The sequence below is a fragment of the Capricornis sumatraensis genome, chromosome 16 (genome assembly GCF_032405125.1).
Source record: "Capricornis sumatraensis isolate serow.1 chromosome 16, serow.2, whole genome shotgun sequence".
Lineage (NCBI taxonomy): Eukaryota > Metazoa > Chordata > Mammalia > Artiodactyla > Bovidae > Capricornis > Capricornis sumatraensis.
Genome location: NC_091084.1, coordinates 77,937,620 through 77,952,435, shown reverse-complemented (window position 1 = coordinate 77,952,435; position 14,816 = coordinate 77,937,620).

Here is a 14,816-nt window from a genome sequence, read left to right as displayed (position 1 = left end):
TCCTGAGAGCTGTGGTTTGGCTGCTAAGATACCAAAGGAGCAAAAAGGAGAGAATCCCATGTCATCCAGGCACAGCCTCCACATCCAATAATTGTCAAAAGGCCAAGGCAGTGGCGCAGTGCTGGGCCCCGCCCAGCCCACAGTCAGCTCCAGAAAGGAGTCACTACTTGTTTCCTCTAGAAAGAGGGGCCAATCTCCCTGCTTAGATGAAGAAAGAGTGCCCCACAGGGAATGTACGCACTGCAGCAGCTAAGCCACCGTGCCTGCCATTTCTCCTTCTGCTTTTGATAGGAAGCTGGGAGAGAGGACCCTGGGAAGAAGCTGTGAAATGACAAACAGGTAATTAATTCTGTGTGAATATGATAAGTCTCTGGGTGCAGGGGAAACAGCACAAAGCGTCTTGACCTCTAAGAGTGAACCTTGAGAATGAAATGAGAGAAAAGTCAAAACATAGTGTTTCAGTTGGGTCAGAGAACAAGATCAACTTTACTGAACATAAAGGAGTGATCCTCCAGTTTAAAAAAAAAAAGGAGAGAAAAAAAGCCTACACTGGACAGTTGTGAACAAAGGTGAAGGATATGGGGGAAAATAATAATGTGCTTTACACTTGGTTTTCTTTTTAGTTATTTCATGCTTTTTGAGTATACTTTTTCTTTATAAACTGAATGCATAGTTGGTAACAAGTAGTTTTCTTAAGATTTCAAATGGGTTTCAGGTGAACAGGTTTTCTTTAGAAGCGTCACTTTTTGGACCGCATGGTCAGAACTGAGCTCCTGTTACCATCTGACGGCAGCATGCCCCTCTTCTGTTTCTGAGATGTGACAACGTTGGTAGAAGTCTCACGAGGTAAGGTGATCATGGTAACCATTACTCTACTCTTTAGAAGTTTCTTGATGAACCATTAAACACTGCAACTCTGTATAGACATAAGAGTTTCCTTAAAAGCAAGAATTCTAGGTGTTTTTTTCCATTTGTCATTTTTAAAGTACAAGGATTTGGGAATTCCTAGTGGCTCAGTGGTTAGGACTGGGAGTTTTTACTGCTGGGGTCCCAAGTGCGATCCCTCATGGGGGAACTGTGATCCTGCAAGCTGTGTGGTGTGGCCCAAATAAAGTGCAAGAATTTGGGAAATCTGGCACCCAGCCACTCTGAAACTACCCTTGCTCACTGGTTTACCGATGTTGTCACCAAGTTCTTCTATTTTTCGGCTGTGCAGCATGTGGAATCTTAGTTCCCCAACCAGGGATTGAACCCAGGCCCCTTGCAGTGGAGGCGCAGAGCACAGAGCTCCTTAGCCCCTGGAGCGCCAGGGGAGTCCCACCTGTCACCAGACTGACTCCCAGCTGTTGACAAAAACGTCACGCAAAAGGCTCTGCTTTGCGGAACTAGAACTGCTACCTTCTGGTTTTCCGCGCTGCTCTCAGACTAGCTCTTCTTAATTGCCGAGAATAGCAGCGATGTTCCCAGGGCACAGAGACTTGTCCCTTCTGCACAGGATGTCTTTGAAGCTGCAAAGCCTACCCTGTCCTCTGCAAACAAAGATAAATCTGTGTGGCCTGGCTCGGCTTTGTTGAACTACATCCCACCAGTGACACCTCTGTCCATTCCTAGCAGACTCTTCCTGGAGAAGATGAGCTCATCTCTGAACGCCTCCCGAGGCCTGACAGTTTTACCCCTTTTCCTCACTCTGAGGCCACCTGATCGGCTGAAAAGAAGCTTGGAATTTATTTTCCCCTTTAAGGGTGTTTCAGCTTGACTCTGTGCAGCTGTCATGTGGTCTCTGAGAAACAAACTTTTTGTGAAATTAGATTCAGAAAGGCAGTATTTACTTCGTATGTTTATAGATGGAGCCCTACTGACAAAGTGTGCACCACGTGTCCAGAGTAATTCTTGGTTAGGAAGGGTCAAAAGAAAGAAGACCCTCAGAATATAGAAAGAACGCTCCATGAAAATTCCAGCTTCCTGTTGGCACTCCCACCCTATGGCATAGTCTCTTCCTCCAGACTCTGATCAGAAAGAATGCAGTGAGCAGTGACTAAGGAACCACAGGGAGGGCAGTGATGTGTCAGACTCCATTCCTGTGCCCCAAGCCCAGGTGGGAACAGACCAGTGAGCCCAAACAAGCCCGCCAGTAAGACATTCTGCTGCAGCTCGAGAACATTGTCATAGGTTAGAGAGAGCCACTAACTGAAACGTCAGATACCTGGGTTTGAGTCCCACCCAGGCTCGGGGCTGAGGGAGTGCAGTTGCTTAACAACAGCTCTGGACCTTCGTTCTCTGACCTGAAAAGTGAAGTGATGATCCAAGTGAAATGATCCCTAAGGTCCCTTCATTTTTCACAAAATCACAAAGGTTTGAATACTTCCCCCAGCTGTTGATCAGGGATTGCAAGAAGGTACCTGAAACAACATCCCTCTTTGGCCTGGGCCAGCTAGACCCTCTCTCATGGCCTCTGGTCCTTGGGGAAACAAAGACACCTCGGTTGCTCTAAGTAGATCCCCTCCCATCCTGTCCCCACCAAGTCTGGCACAAGCCGTCTCTCCCACAAGTCCCCTGAGCCATCGGATTCGGTGACCAGAAGTCAGTAAACAGCTTCTCAGCTGAGCTCAAACTCCAGCCACTCCCCTTCCTGTCTCTCCCTCCCTCTCTTTCTCTGCTTCTCTTCCTCCCCCATGCAGCCCAGAGCCCAGGGTGCATTGCGTCAACCACTCTCTTGCCAGCACACCAGACTCCTCACCCTCCATCCTTCTGTACATCCACCTGGGACTTCCCCAGCTTTGGATCCTTCCAGGCCCACCTCCCCGCCCCCACCGACCATCTGTCCTCTACTCCTACACCCAGGCTGCCAAAATGGCTGCAGGAAGATCGCATCAAGTGCACCGGGGCCCCTGCTCGTGTGTCTCCTCCAGCCTCGGAAATGTATCCTCTGCTTCTGAAACTGAAGAGCTCTCTCCCTTCCTCCTCCGTGGCTATTTTGCACCTCTTCCCTTTCCTCAAGTGCCCTGCCCACTTCCAGCAAACAGTCTTTTTTTTTTTTAAGTAATTTTTTTAAGTAATTTTAAAATTTATTTATTTGACTGCGCTGGGTCTTTGCTGCTCTGCAGGCGTTTCTCCAGCTGCAGAGAGCGGGGCCTACTCTCTAGCTGCAGCGCATAGTCATCTCGTGGTGGTTTCTCTTGTGGAGCTCAGGCTCGAGGGTGCTCCGGCTTCGGTAGTTATGGCTCCCAGGCTAAGTTGCTCCGCAGCCTGTGGGCACTTCCCGGATCAGCGATCCAACTCTTTTCTCCTGCATTGGCAGGCAGATTCCTTACTACTTAGCCACCAGGGAAGCCCCGTGGCAAACAGTCTTGTTAGAAAGAAGTGGTTAAGACGCTAAGTGCTGGTGGGCTGGGGGTAGGGAGAAAACTGCAAAGGAATTGTGAATGCTTTTTGCAGGTTTGTCTATGTACTTGTATTGGCAAAATGGTTCTGAAACTATTTTTGATATATTATGTGATTGGACAAATCAATAAATGTGTTGATGCTTTAAGAGCCAGAGTGTTTACTCTGGAAGAAGAAACATACAAATATTTAACGGAAGGAAACAGATTTAAAAAAAAAAACAACCTCGTGGAAATGGATTGGAATTGGAGATACCAGTGTGCAGTCATGATTTCTAGACTATGTATGGGCATGTATATTCATATGTGTATATATTCAGCTGCGTCTGCTAGGAAAAAGGGTCTAAAACCAAACACACCTCATTAGCAATAAGCATATTTTGCACTGAGATTCTCTCTTCCATACCATTTCGCACTTAAAGGAATCAGGGTCCATTAGAGAAATGGCCGATTCCAGGGGCTAGTACATCACAAATACGAGATGAGCAGCCTGGAACATTTTGTTATGCCAAAACATAAGAAAGCACTTAAAAAAATTAGTAATATTAGGAAGCATTTCACAAGAGAAAGGAGGCAGCTTGAAGAGGCTGCCACCAGCCAAATCTGGGATATTAAGTGGTGGCAGTGGTGTTCAGTCGCTCAGTCGTGTCCAACTCTGCAATCCCATGGACTGCAGCATGCCAGGCTTCCCTGTCCTTCACTATCTCCCAGAGTTTGCTCAAATTCATGGCCACTGAATCAGTGATGCTATCTAACCATCTCATCCTCTGCTGCCCTCTTCTCCTTTTGCCCCTAATCTTTCCCAACATCACGGTTTTTTCCAGTGAGTCACCTCTTCACATCAGGTGGCTAAAGTATTAGAGCTTCAACTTCAGGATCAGTCCTTCCAATGAATATTCAGGACTGATTTCCTTTAGGATTGACTAGCTGGATCTCCTTGCAGTCTAAGGGACTCCAAGAGTCTTCTCCAGCCCCACAATTTGAAAACATCAATTCTTTGGCACTTAAACTTCTTTATGGTCCAACTCTCCATACATAGCTTTGACTTTAAGGACCTTTGTTGGCAAAATGATATCTTTGTTTTTTAATATGCTGTCTAGGTTTGTCATAGCTTTTCTTGCAAGGAACAAGAGTCTTAATTTAATGGCTGCATTCACTGTCTGCAGTGATTTTGGAGTCCAAGAAAGTCTGTCACTGTTTCCATTTTTTTCCCCATCTATTTGCCATGAAGTGATGGGACCAGATGCCATGATCTTAGGTTTTTTGAATGTTGAGTTTTAAGCCAGCTTTTTCACTCTCCTCTTTCACCCTCATCAAGAGGCTCTTTAGTTCCTCTTCACTTTCTGCCGTTAGAGTGGTGTCATCTGCATATCTGAGGTTGTTAATATTTCTCCCAACAATCTTGATTCTAGCTCAATATTCACCCAGCCTGGCATTTCACTTGATGTGCTCTGCATATAAGTTAAATAAATAGGGTGACAATATACTACCTTGGCAAACTCTTTTTGCAATTTTGAACCAGTCCAAAGGTTCTAACTTGCTTCTTGACCTGCATACAGGTTTCTCAGGAGGCAGGTAGGGTGGTCTGGTATTCCCATCTCTTTAAGAATTTTCCACAGTTTGTTGTATGGGATATTAGGTACCAAAATGATTAAGAACATTTATAAATAATAACCCATTAGAAAAATCAGGAATCAATGACTTCCTATTAATGAAAAAGGGAGGGAGAGAGAGAAAAAAAGTATTGGGTTGCCAAAAAGTTTGATCAAGTTTTTCTATATCTTATGGAAAAACCTGAATGACCTTTTTGATCAACCCAGCAGAGTGAATGCTGAGAGTCAACCAGTGAGTGCAGATGGAGTTCTGGAGATGGGACCAATGCTTCACAACCACCACAGTAAAATGGACCAGGCAAGAATCGTCAGTGGAGGCTAAATTTAGAAAGAAATGTGCGGGGCAGGATATATGCATGGGTTCAAAGTGTCTCCACTGGCGAATCTGGTCTCCCATCCAAACTTTGGCAGAGCAGCCACAATGAGCGCGTTACAAGGCCATCTGATCATGTTGGTCCCCTTGCAGAGGCCCATCTCTGACGTGGCCCTTCTACCCCTCAGCCTCCCTGTGAGTCTCGAGGAACATTAACCGCCCCTCCCAGATCCCTGCATACCGCCCTGTCACCTCATTACTTAGCAAACACCTGTCACCTTTCAAGACCAAGTCAAATAGTAACTTACCCTGCGTAACTGTCTTGATCCTGTGTACAGGCAGAACTTTCCAGTCCTTCCTTCACCTCCTGGAGACTCTGACCTCTGTGCCTGAAACACTTCACCGTATCAGTTTGTTTACTCAGCTGCCTTTCCCAACTACAATAATTTAAACCACAGCCCACAGGAGGAAAAACAAATTTCAAACAAAACAGTTATTACTTCATACAATCAGTCTAGATGTCAGGCACCTCCAGGAGTGTTTAATTGATTTAGCAGCTCACTGGCACCGTCAAAGATCCAGGCCTCACCATCTCCCATCTGTCACCTTTGATGCCAACTTTGTTTTCAAGTTAACTCTGCCCTATAGTTGTATGGCTATAGCAAATCCAGGTAAACCACCAGATCCAAAAACACCCAGTGAAAGAACCTCTGTCCCTGGATGTCTTTCTTTCTCTTTAAAAATTTTTTTTATTTACCTATTTATTTTTGGCTGTGTCAACTCAGCAACAAATAATTGATGCTTTTGAACTGTGGTGCTAGAGACGACTCTTGAGAGTCCCTTGGACAACAAGGAGATCCAACCAGTCCATCCTAAAAGAAATAAGTCCTGAATATTTATTGGAAGGACTGATAATGAAGCTGAAACTCCAATACTTAGGCCACCTAATGCGAAGAGCTGGCTCATTGGAAAAGACCCTGATGCTGGGAAAGATTGAAGGCGGGAGGAGAAGGGGATGACAGAGGACCAGATGGCTGGATGGCATCTCCAACTCGACGGGCATGAGTTTGAGTGAGCTCCGGGGAGTTGGTGATGGACAGGGAGGCCTGGCGTGCTGCAGTCCATGGGGACGCAGAGTCGGACACGACTGGGCGGCTGAACTGAAGTAAACTGAGGTCTCTGTTGCTGCATGCGGGCTTCTCTGGCTGTGGCCTGAGGGCTCTAGCGCGTGGACTCAGTAGTTGGGGTGTGCAGGGCTTGGTTGCCTCATAGCATGTGGAATCTTCCTAGCCCAGGGGTTGAAACTAGGTCCCTGCATTGGCAGGCAGATCCTGAACACTGGGCCACCAGGGAAGTCCTAAAATAACCATTTTACTTTGGACTAATTTTTAATTTACAGGAAAGTCGCAACTGCAGAGCTCCCCTACACCCCCTCGCTCGGCTTCACTTTCCCTGCGTGCTACCGTACATCGCAGGCAACAAAGTATCGGGATGTTGCTATTACCTGAACTCCAGACTTCACTGGAATTTCACCAGTTTTCCCTTTAATGTCCTTTTTCTATTCCAGGATACAATCCAGACATTACATTGCTTTTCTCTGCCCTATCTCCACAGTCACCTCTGGTCGGTGGCCCTTTCCCAGTCTTTCCTTATTTTTCATGATTTTGACAGTTTTGAAGAATACCAGTTAGGTGTTTTGTAGAATGATTCTTCCTGTTGGGCTGGTCTAAAGTTTTTCTTATAATTTGATTGGGGTTATAGGTTTTTGGGTTTCCTGGTAGCTCACATGGTAAAGAATCCGCCTGCAGTGCAGGAGATCCTGGTTCGATTCCTGGGTCGGAAGATGCCCTGGAGAAGGGACAGGCTACCCACTCCAGTGTTCTGCTCTGGAGAATTCTGGAGACTGTACAGTCCATGGGGTCACAGAGAGTCGGACAGGACTGAGAGACTTTCACTTTCACAGGTTTTTAGAAAGAATGCCAGAGAGGCGAAGTGCCCTTCTCATCATTTTATGTCAGGAACACTTGCTGCCCACGTGACATCACTGGGGATGGATAGGAAAGCCTTCCCAAAAGCCCTGGAGAGGATTTCCCTTCATGCCTTTTTTTAAGATAAATGTTTATTTATTGAGCTGCTGAAGGTCTTAGTTGCAGCATATGGGATCTTCACTGTGGCCTGTGGGATCTAGTCACCTGACCAGGATCAAACCCTGGCCTCCTGCATTGGGAGGGCAGAGTCCTAGCCACTGGATCACGAGGGCAGGCCCCTTGATGCCTTTTATTACTGTAAAAATATATATAGGTTCATTACAGAAAACTAAGAAATCAGTTAAGAAATAATAAGGAAATAAAAACACAATATCGCTGTCACCCAGAGAAGATCATAGTTAAATTATTTTTAATCTTTTCAAATCTTTTGTAAAAATGGTTTTCTGTTAAATAAGATCAAATTCTACACACTGCTTTATAACCTACTTTCAAAACATAGTTTTAAATTATTTTTAAAAAGACATAATTCAATCAATCTACCAGTATTAAAAAACCTGCATAGTGAAAGATCACACCTTCTCTCAGAAAAATTAACGACAACAACAAAAATAAGACATGCCTCAGTGACGTTATTGAAAGTCAAGGTGAAAATAAGGTATCCAGGCAGAAACATTAAAATTTTAATATGCATATATTTAATATGCATATATTGTAAATATATATAATATATCTTCCATATTCCTTTTTTGAAAAATCTACTAGAAAATGAACTTGAGTCAACCAAGAGATGAATAGAGATAACTTCACCAAAAGAACTCATAGAGAATATAAAAGCCATTTTATTTTATTCTAGTCTTGGGACTTTAAAAAATGTGAATGCCTTTTATTATAAAATGGAATGAAAATATTATAAACCTAGCAATATTTTTTGGCCAAACAGCTTGTGGAATCTTAGTCCCCCATCCAGGGGCTGAAACTGTGCCCCAAGGAGTGAGAGTGCAGAGTCCTAACTACTGGGCTATCAGGGAATTCCCAAACCTAGCAATATGTTAATTATATTTATAGCAATAGTTGAGAAAGAAGGAGGAGTAAAGGTGAAAAGTATTGTGATGATGCTGATTTCATAAAAAGAAATGTAAAGTTGGTAAATCAAGTGGTAAGTATATTTAAAGATATAAATATGAACACTATGGGTAACATGTATGAACACTGAAATACAAGAATTCAACTGTGTGGGACCTGGAAGGAAGGCAGATGATGGAAATGGGGAAGGGAAACAATGAATATAAATTTATTTCATATGCAAACAACAGAACCTTTCAGATGTATCTATGCACACTCAAATAGTTCATAGAGTAAAAGTTTATTTTGAAGCTATCCACAAAAATCTATTTTTAAAGTTGTAAACACATTTTTAATATTGAAAAAGATTATAAAACATGATAATATAACTATGACCAAAAGTATTTGTCATATCAAGAAATGTAAATTGACTAACTTTGTCTATTGAAAGAAAATTTCAGTCCGTGAATTTGATCTGCCATTCAGCTATCAAAAAGCCTGCTCAAGCAAATCTTTTGTCAAAAAAGAGTCAAAACCAAAATTTCTAACTACTGAAGGACGTATTAGAATATGTGAGCTAAAGCAGTGTTTGAAAGGAAATTCATGCTTAAATTCTTATGGTAATGAACGCGAAAGGGTAACAATGAATGAAGTAAGGGTAACGAAGACTATTAAGCAGAATTCTAAAGGTCTCCGTGGTACTTCCTTGGCAGTTCATCTGTTAAGACTCTGTGCTTCCATTCCAGGCGGCACAGGTTTGATCCCTGGTAGAAGGAACCAAGATCCCACATGCCATGTGGCCCAAAGTAAAAGTCTCCCCCAGGATCGCCATCTTCTGGTTATTTAATCAAACACTAATCTAGGTACTGCTATAAAAGGGTTTTGCAGATGGAATTAAGGTTATTAATCAGCTGACATTAAAATAGGGAGATTATTCTGGATTATCCAGGTAGGTCAAGTATAGTCACATGAAATCTTAAATTAGAAGAGGAAAACAGAAGACTTCATCAGAGAGGTGGGGTAGAATAAGAGGCAGAAGAGATTAGTAGACAGAAAGTGGAAGTGTTAGTCACCCAGGTGTCCGACTCTTTGCGACCCCATCAACTGCAGCCCCACAAGGCTTCTCTGTCCATGGAATTCTCCAGGTAAGAATACTGGAGTGGGTTGCCATTTGCTTCTCCAGGGAATTGTCCAGACTCAGGGATGGAACCCAAGTCTCCTGCACTCCAGGCAAATTCTTTACCATCTGAGCCACGAGGGAAGCCTAGTAGACAGGAGACGAGAGATTTTTGAAGGATGAGAAAGATTGGATCCATCATTGCCAGTTTATGAAGATGAAGTCAGGGAATGTCAGCAGTCTCCAGAAGCTGAGACAAACCCTTGGCCAACAGCAAACAAGGAATGTGAACCCCAGTCCTATGACCACGTGGAACTGAATTTGAATTCTGCCAACAACCTGAATGAGCCCGGAAGTAACTTCTCCCCGAGAGCTGCTAGATAAGGACCCGCTGGGTCAATGACTTGATTTCAACCTTGTGGGGCCGAGAGCTGATATCCGCCACTCCTACTGGTCTTCTGAGCTGCAGAACTGCCAGATAATAAACTGTTGCTTTAAGCCACCAAATCTGTGGCAGTTCGTTATGGCAGCAATAGACAATGAGTACAGCATGTAACTGGAGGAATTAGAACAACTAAATGAATTCGAGGAAGGCAGATGGAAGGAATTACTGCAGTTAGTAATAGACATGATTAATTGGGAGACCAACAGAAAGCAGTCAATGTGTCTGAGAGCTGGTTGAACTGTAATGAACCCTCATAACCCGGCAGGGAGTTCAACGTGTTTCCTCAATTTCATGAGCCTTTACTGCACCAATGGCCAAGGATGGGCAAAACAGTAAAGGACAAAAAGCATATTCTTAAACAAGAAAAGCCTTTATAAAACAGGCAAGCTTGGCTCGAAAAATAGCCATGTTGGTAATCGCTAAAGTAAGCCCAACTAGTAGGTAGGCTGCAGGAGTATTTTTTCTCTCTTTGCCGTGAGAAGAATTTAAGTGCCACTCACTCTGCTCTATGGTCCTCTGTCTTTCTGAGCTGCGAGTATGGGGTCTGGTTCTAGCAAGTTGATTTAACTCTCTTCTTGCTGGCTTTTCTGTCTCCTGTATTAAAACTTTCGTTTTTGGACTTCCCTGGTGATCTGGTGGCTGAGACTCACACTCCCAATGCAGGGGGCCCAGGTTCAATCCCTAGTTGAGGAACTAGGTCCCACATGCCACAGCTGAGACCTGGTGCAGCCAAATAAACATTAAAAAAATATTTTTTTTTGTATTTATCTGCCAGTCTCAAGAGCTTTCATTTGCCCTCACCGAGATTTTCTGAGAGTATACTGCTCATTTGGAAGAAACAAAAGGGCAATGAAAGAGTTAAAATGTTGGAAAACCTAATCAGGACAAACAGAGCGCATATAAAGGCACCAAAGAAACAGTGATCCCAATGGGAAATAACCACTGACTCCCCATATACTAAGAAGAAATCACCGACTCGATGGGCATGGGTTTGGGGGGACTCCGGGATGGACAGGGAGGCCTGGCGTGCTGCGGTTCGTGGGGTCGCAAAGAGTCAGACACGACTGAGCGACTGAACTGAACTAAGGAAGAAATCGTACACAAATGGACTTATATGGAAACGGAAACAGACTCGCTGACACAGAGAAGAGACCTGTGGCTGCTGGGGGTGAGGGAGAGTAAGGAAGCGTTGCACTGGGACTCAGGGAACAACAGATGCAAGGCACGAACTTAGGATGGATAAGCAAGATCCTATTGTGTAGCGCGGGGAACTTTATTCAATATCCTATAATAAACCATAATGGAAAATAATATGAAAAAAGAAGTTATAGGAACTGAAAAAAGAATAAGAAGAGGCTACTTTGCTTAGCTCTATGTGATTGAATTTGAAAACACGGATGAAATAATTTTCTAGACAATACAAATTATCAAAAGAGATGGAGAATTAGAACAAAATACTTTAAAAGAAATAAGAAATGTTGTCAGAAAGCAACCCCCGCCCCCCCCAAAAAAGAGCACCAAGTCCGGATAGTTTCATAGGGTTACTCTACCAAAACTTTAAGAATTGTTATTTTAAATGTTGTAGAGGATTAAAGAAGAATGTGTGCTGTGTGTGTGCTTAGTCCTTCAGTCATGTCCAACTCTTTTTCGACCCCATGCACTGTAGCCCACCAGGCTCTTCTCTCCGTGGGGATTCTCCAGGCAAGAATACCGGAGTGGGTTGCCATGCCCTCCTCCAGGGGATCATCCCAACCCAGGGATCGAACCCAGGTCCACCTGAACTGCAGGCAGATTTTTTACTGACAAAGGCACAAGGGAAGCCCTAAAAAAGAACACCTTCTTTTTTTTTTAAGAGAAAAAAAAGCTATATTGTATAAGATTGATGCCAAATGACAAGACCAGCACACACAAAGAAAATTACAGACCAACCACACTTGTGAGTATCAATTGTATCCAATTCTAAAATCCCAAGTAAAATAATCAAATTGAATCTAAGAGAATTTAAAAGGATAACACACCTTAGACTAGGCCAGGATTTCTCAACAGTTGCACTATTGCTGTGTCCAGATATTGCCAAATATCCCCCAGGGGACAGAATCACTCCTTGTTGAGAATCACTGGTCCCCGCCAACCACTGGGTCAGCAGGTGGCAGGTGACCCACTTCTGCCCAGTGATTTATGAGCAGTCTATCAGGGGAGGAATCTGGGAAAAGTTTTCTTTCTCCAAAAAGAGAGGCATAGAGAAAGAACCCCCCTCCCTGTCTTTCTCTGACTGTGTTAGTGCTGGAGAGAGAGCAAGACCAGCTTTGGGGAGAGGATGGCTCCTCTTTGAAGGGGGAGGAGCAGGGCTGGAAAGCCAGCCTGCAGGTGACGGTGGTCTTGGGAAAGAAGCAGGATGGCATCTCTGCTGTCCTGTCCACCCCTCTCATAAGCCCAGGACTCATCTTCTGCCAAAGTCCTACAGACTCAGAGATCTTCACCTGCATGGAACACTGGAACTCCTCAGCCTCCTGATTTTGTCAGATGGGGGAACTCAAGCTTGGCAAGGGGCATGAATCCAAGGTTGTAAAGCAAATGTTATTAAGTTCAGCACTTCTGGGTTTCCTAGCCAAGCGGGCTTCCGATTTACTATCTGTTCCCCATTGAAAAGCCAACAGAGAGAATTCCCTGGTGATCTGGTGAGAAGGAAACTGACACACTCTCTGTCTAGTAAATTCCAGAGGTTTCCACTGGAATAATAATTATTCCAGTGAATACTTCCTGAGTACCTATTTGCCTGGCACTGAGAATGGGGCAGTGAACAAAAAAGACAAAATCACTGCCCTCCTAGAACAGCTCATATTTTAGTATTTTATGGGAAGGGACAAGTTTTAAAATTAATTATATAATTGTTTAGAAGGTGATAAAGGCTAGAGAGAAAAATAAAGAAGAGAGGAGGAATAGGGAAGTACCAGGTAGCTTTTGAAATTTATCACAGTGAGCCAGTGAAGGAGGGTTTATTCACCCCAACTTCAGCACAAAGTGTTTAAATGACTCACCCAAGATTGTCAACTAGCTAAGTGGAAGAATCAGATTTGGAAAACGGGAAAAAAGGTACAGGAGTTCTGAGCTCTCAAACTACCTTCCACCCCGGAAGTCTTTTATCCAGCAAATCCCTGAATCTTTCTCTGGGTTTCATTATTATTACAGATCTTTCAGGAGCTTTTGACATGACTCACTTCCTTTCTTTTCCAAACCTTTGACTTCAGTGACTCTTTCCTGTTCTAGTTCTCTTCCTTTCCCAATAATCTCTGCCTCTTTTCACTTTTTCCTCTCACCACCTGAATACAGGTCACCAGATATGGTCACCATATTGAACCGTATTGGGAACACCATTTATTTACTTATTTTATTTATTTATTTATCCTACTTTTTGGATGCACCCTCCGGCATGTGGGATCTTAGTTCCCCGACCAGGGATTGAACCTTGCACCCCTTGCATTGGAAGTGTAGGGTCTTAACCACTGAACCCCTGGGCAAGTCCAACACCACTCGTTTAAATCTTAGTCCTTAAGAATGGCACTCTTTGGAGTCGCGCAGCACACGGCTTGAGGAGCTGTATACGGCACCCCTACACTTTTGCACTTCACTTATTTATGCCACTGACTTTAGTTCCTTCCCTACAGGTTCTTCCCAAAATTTCATGGCAGGGGGGTTCTACCCTACACCATTGGGGAACATGGTGCAGCAGCCGGCAACACCCCCACTCAACCACACGCTCTTGCAAGATTCTCTGTACCTCTGCGTGCCCACAGACATCATCAAGGCAAACATGCATTCTTGGCACCACTGATGCACAAATCCATGAATGAAGACTCCACTCGATGCGGGCAGAGGCAAAGTAGGGGTAGGGGACTAAGAAGTGCAAACTTTTATGTATAAAATAAGTAAACTATAAGGCTATATTGTACAGCACAGGGAATATAGCCAATATTTCATAATGTTGGGCTGGCCAGCCCAATATCTATTCATACAAATAAAGTATGAAAGTGAAAAGTGAAAGTTGCTCAGTCATGCCCAACTCTTTTCGATCCCATGGACTGTAGCCTGCCAGGCTCCTCTGTCTATGGAATTCTCCAGGCAAGAACACTGGAGTGGGTTGCCATTCCCTTCTCCAGGGGATCTTCCCAAGCCAGGGATCAAACCGATGTCTCCCACATTGCAGGCAGATTCTCTACCAGCTGAGCTACCAGGGAAACCAGAAAGTACAACCTTTAAAAGTTGTGAATCACTCTGTCGTACACTTGTAACATATAATATTGTACTACATTTCAAAAAAATCAGAAAAAAAAAGTCCTCTTGCTAAATGGTCTCTATGGTTAGACATCAAACATCCTCTGGTTAGACAGTGTTGTTAAACATCAATCGTTTTGATGTTGAAACAGTTTCTGGATTTAATTAGAATCAACGTGTGTTATAACTCAAAAAGTTACGATTTGATACTCTATTTTCATGTGCCAAGCTGTGTAGGCATATCATTTCATTCAATTCTCACAGCAGCGGAATGAAGTAGGTAGAACTATACTTATTTTTCTAAGGTTCAAAGACATCACATGATCAGCCTAAGGTCACACAGTTAATAATTGGTAGAGGTGAAATTTGGACCGTTGATTTCCAAGTCCATTCTCCCTCCCACTCTGTAAACTGCCTCCCTAGCACCATGCTGAGTACAGAACAATATTAATTAAAACTAACATTTGGATTTCAATAGTTTTTTTAAAATCTTATCCTATGCACAATTTCATTTAAGGCTCCATAATAATCCTGAGAGGCAGGTAGTAGTTTTAGATTTAGATACAAAAATTAAAAATAGAAGATAAAATGATTTTCAAATCATTTTGATACAAAGGAGAACCAGG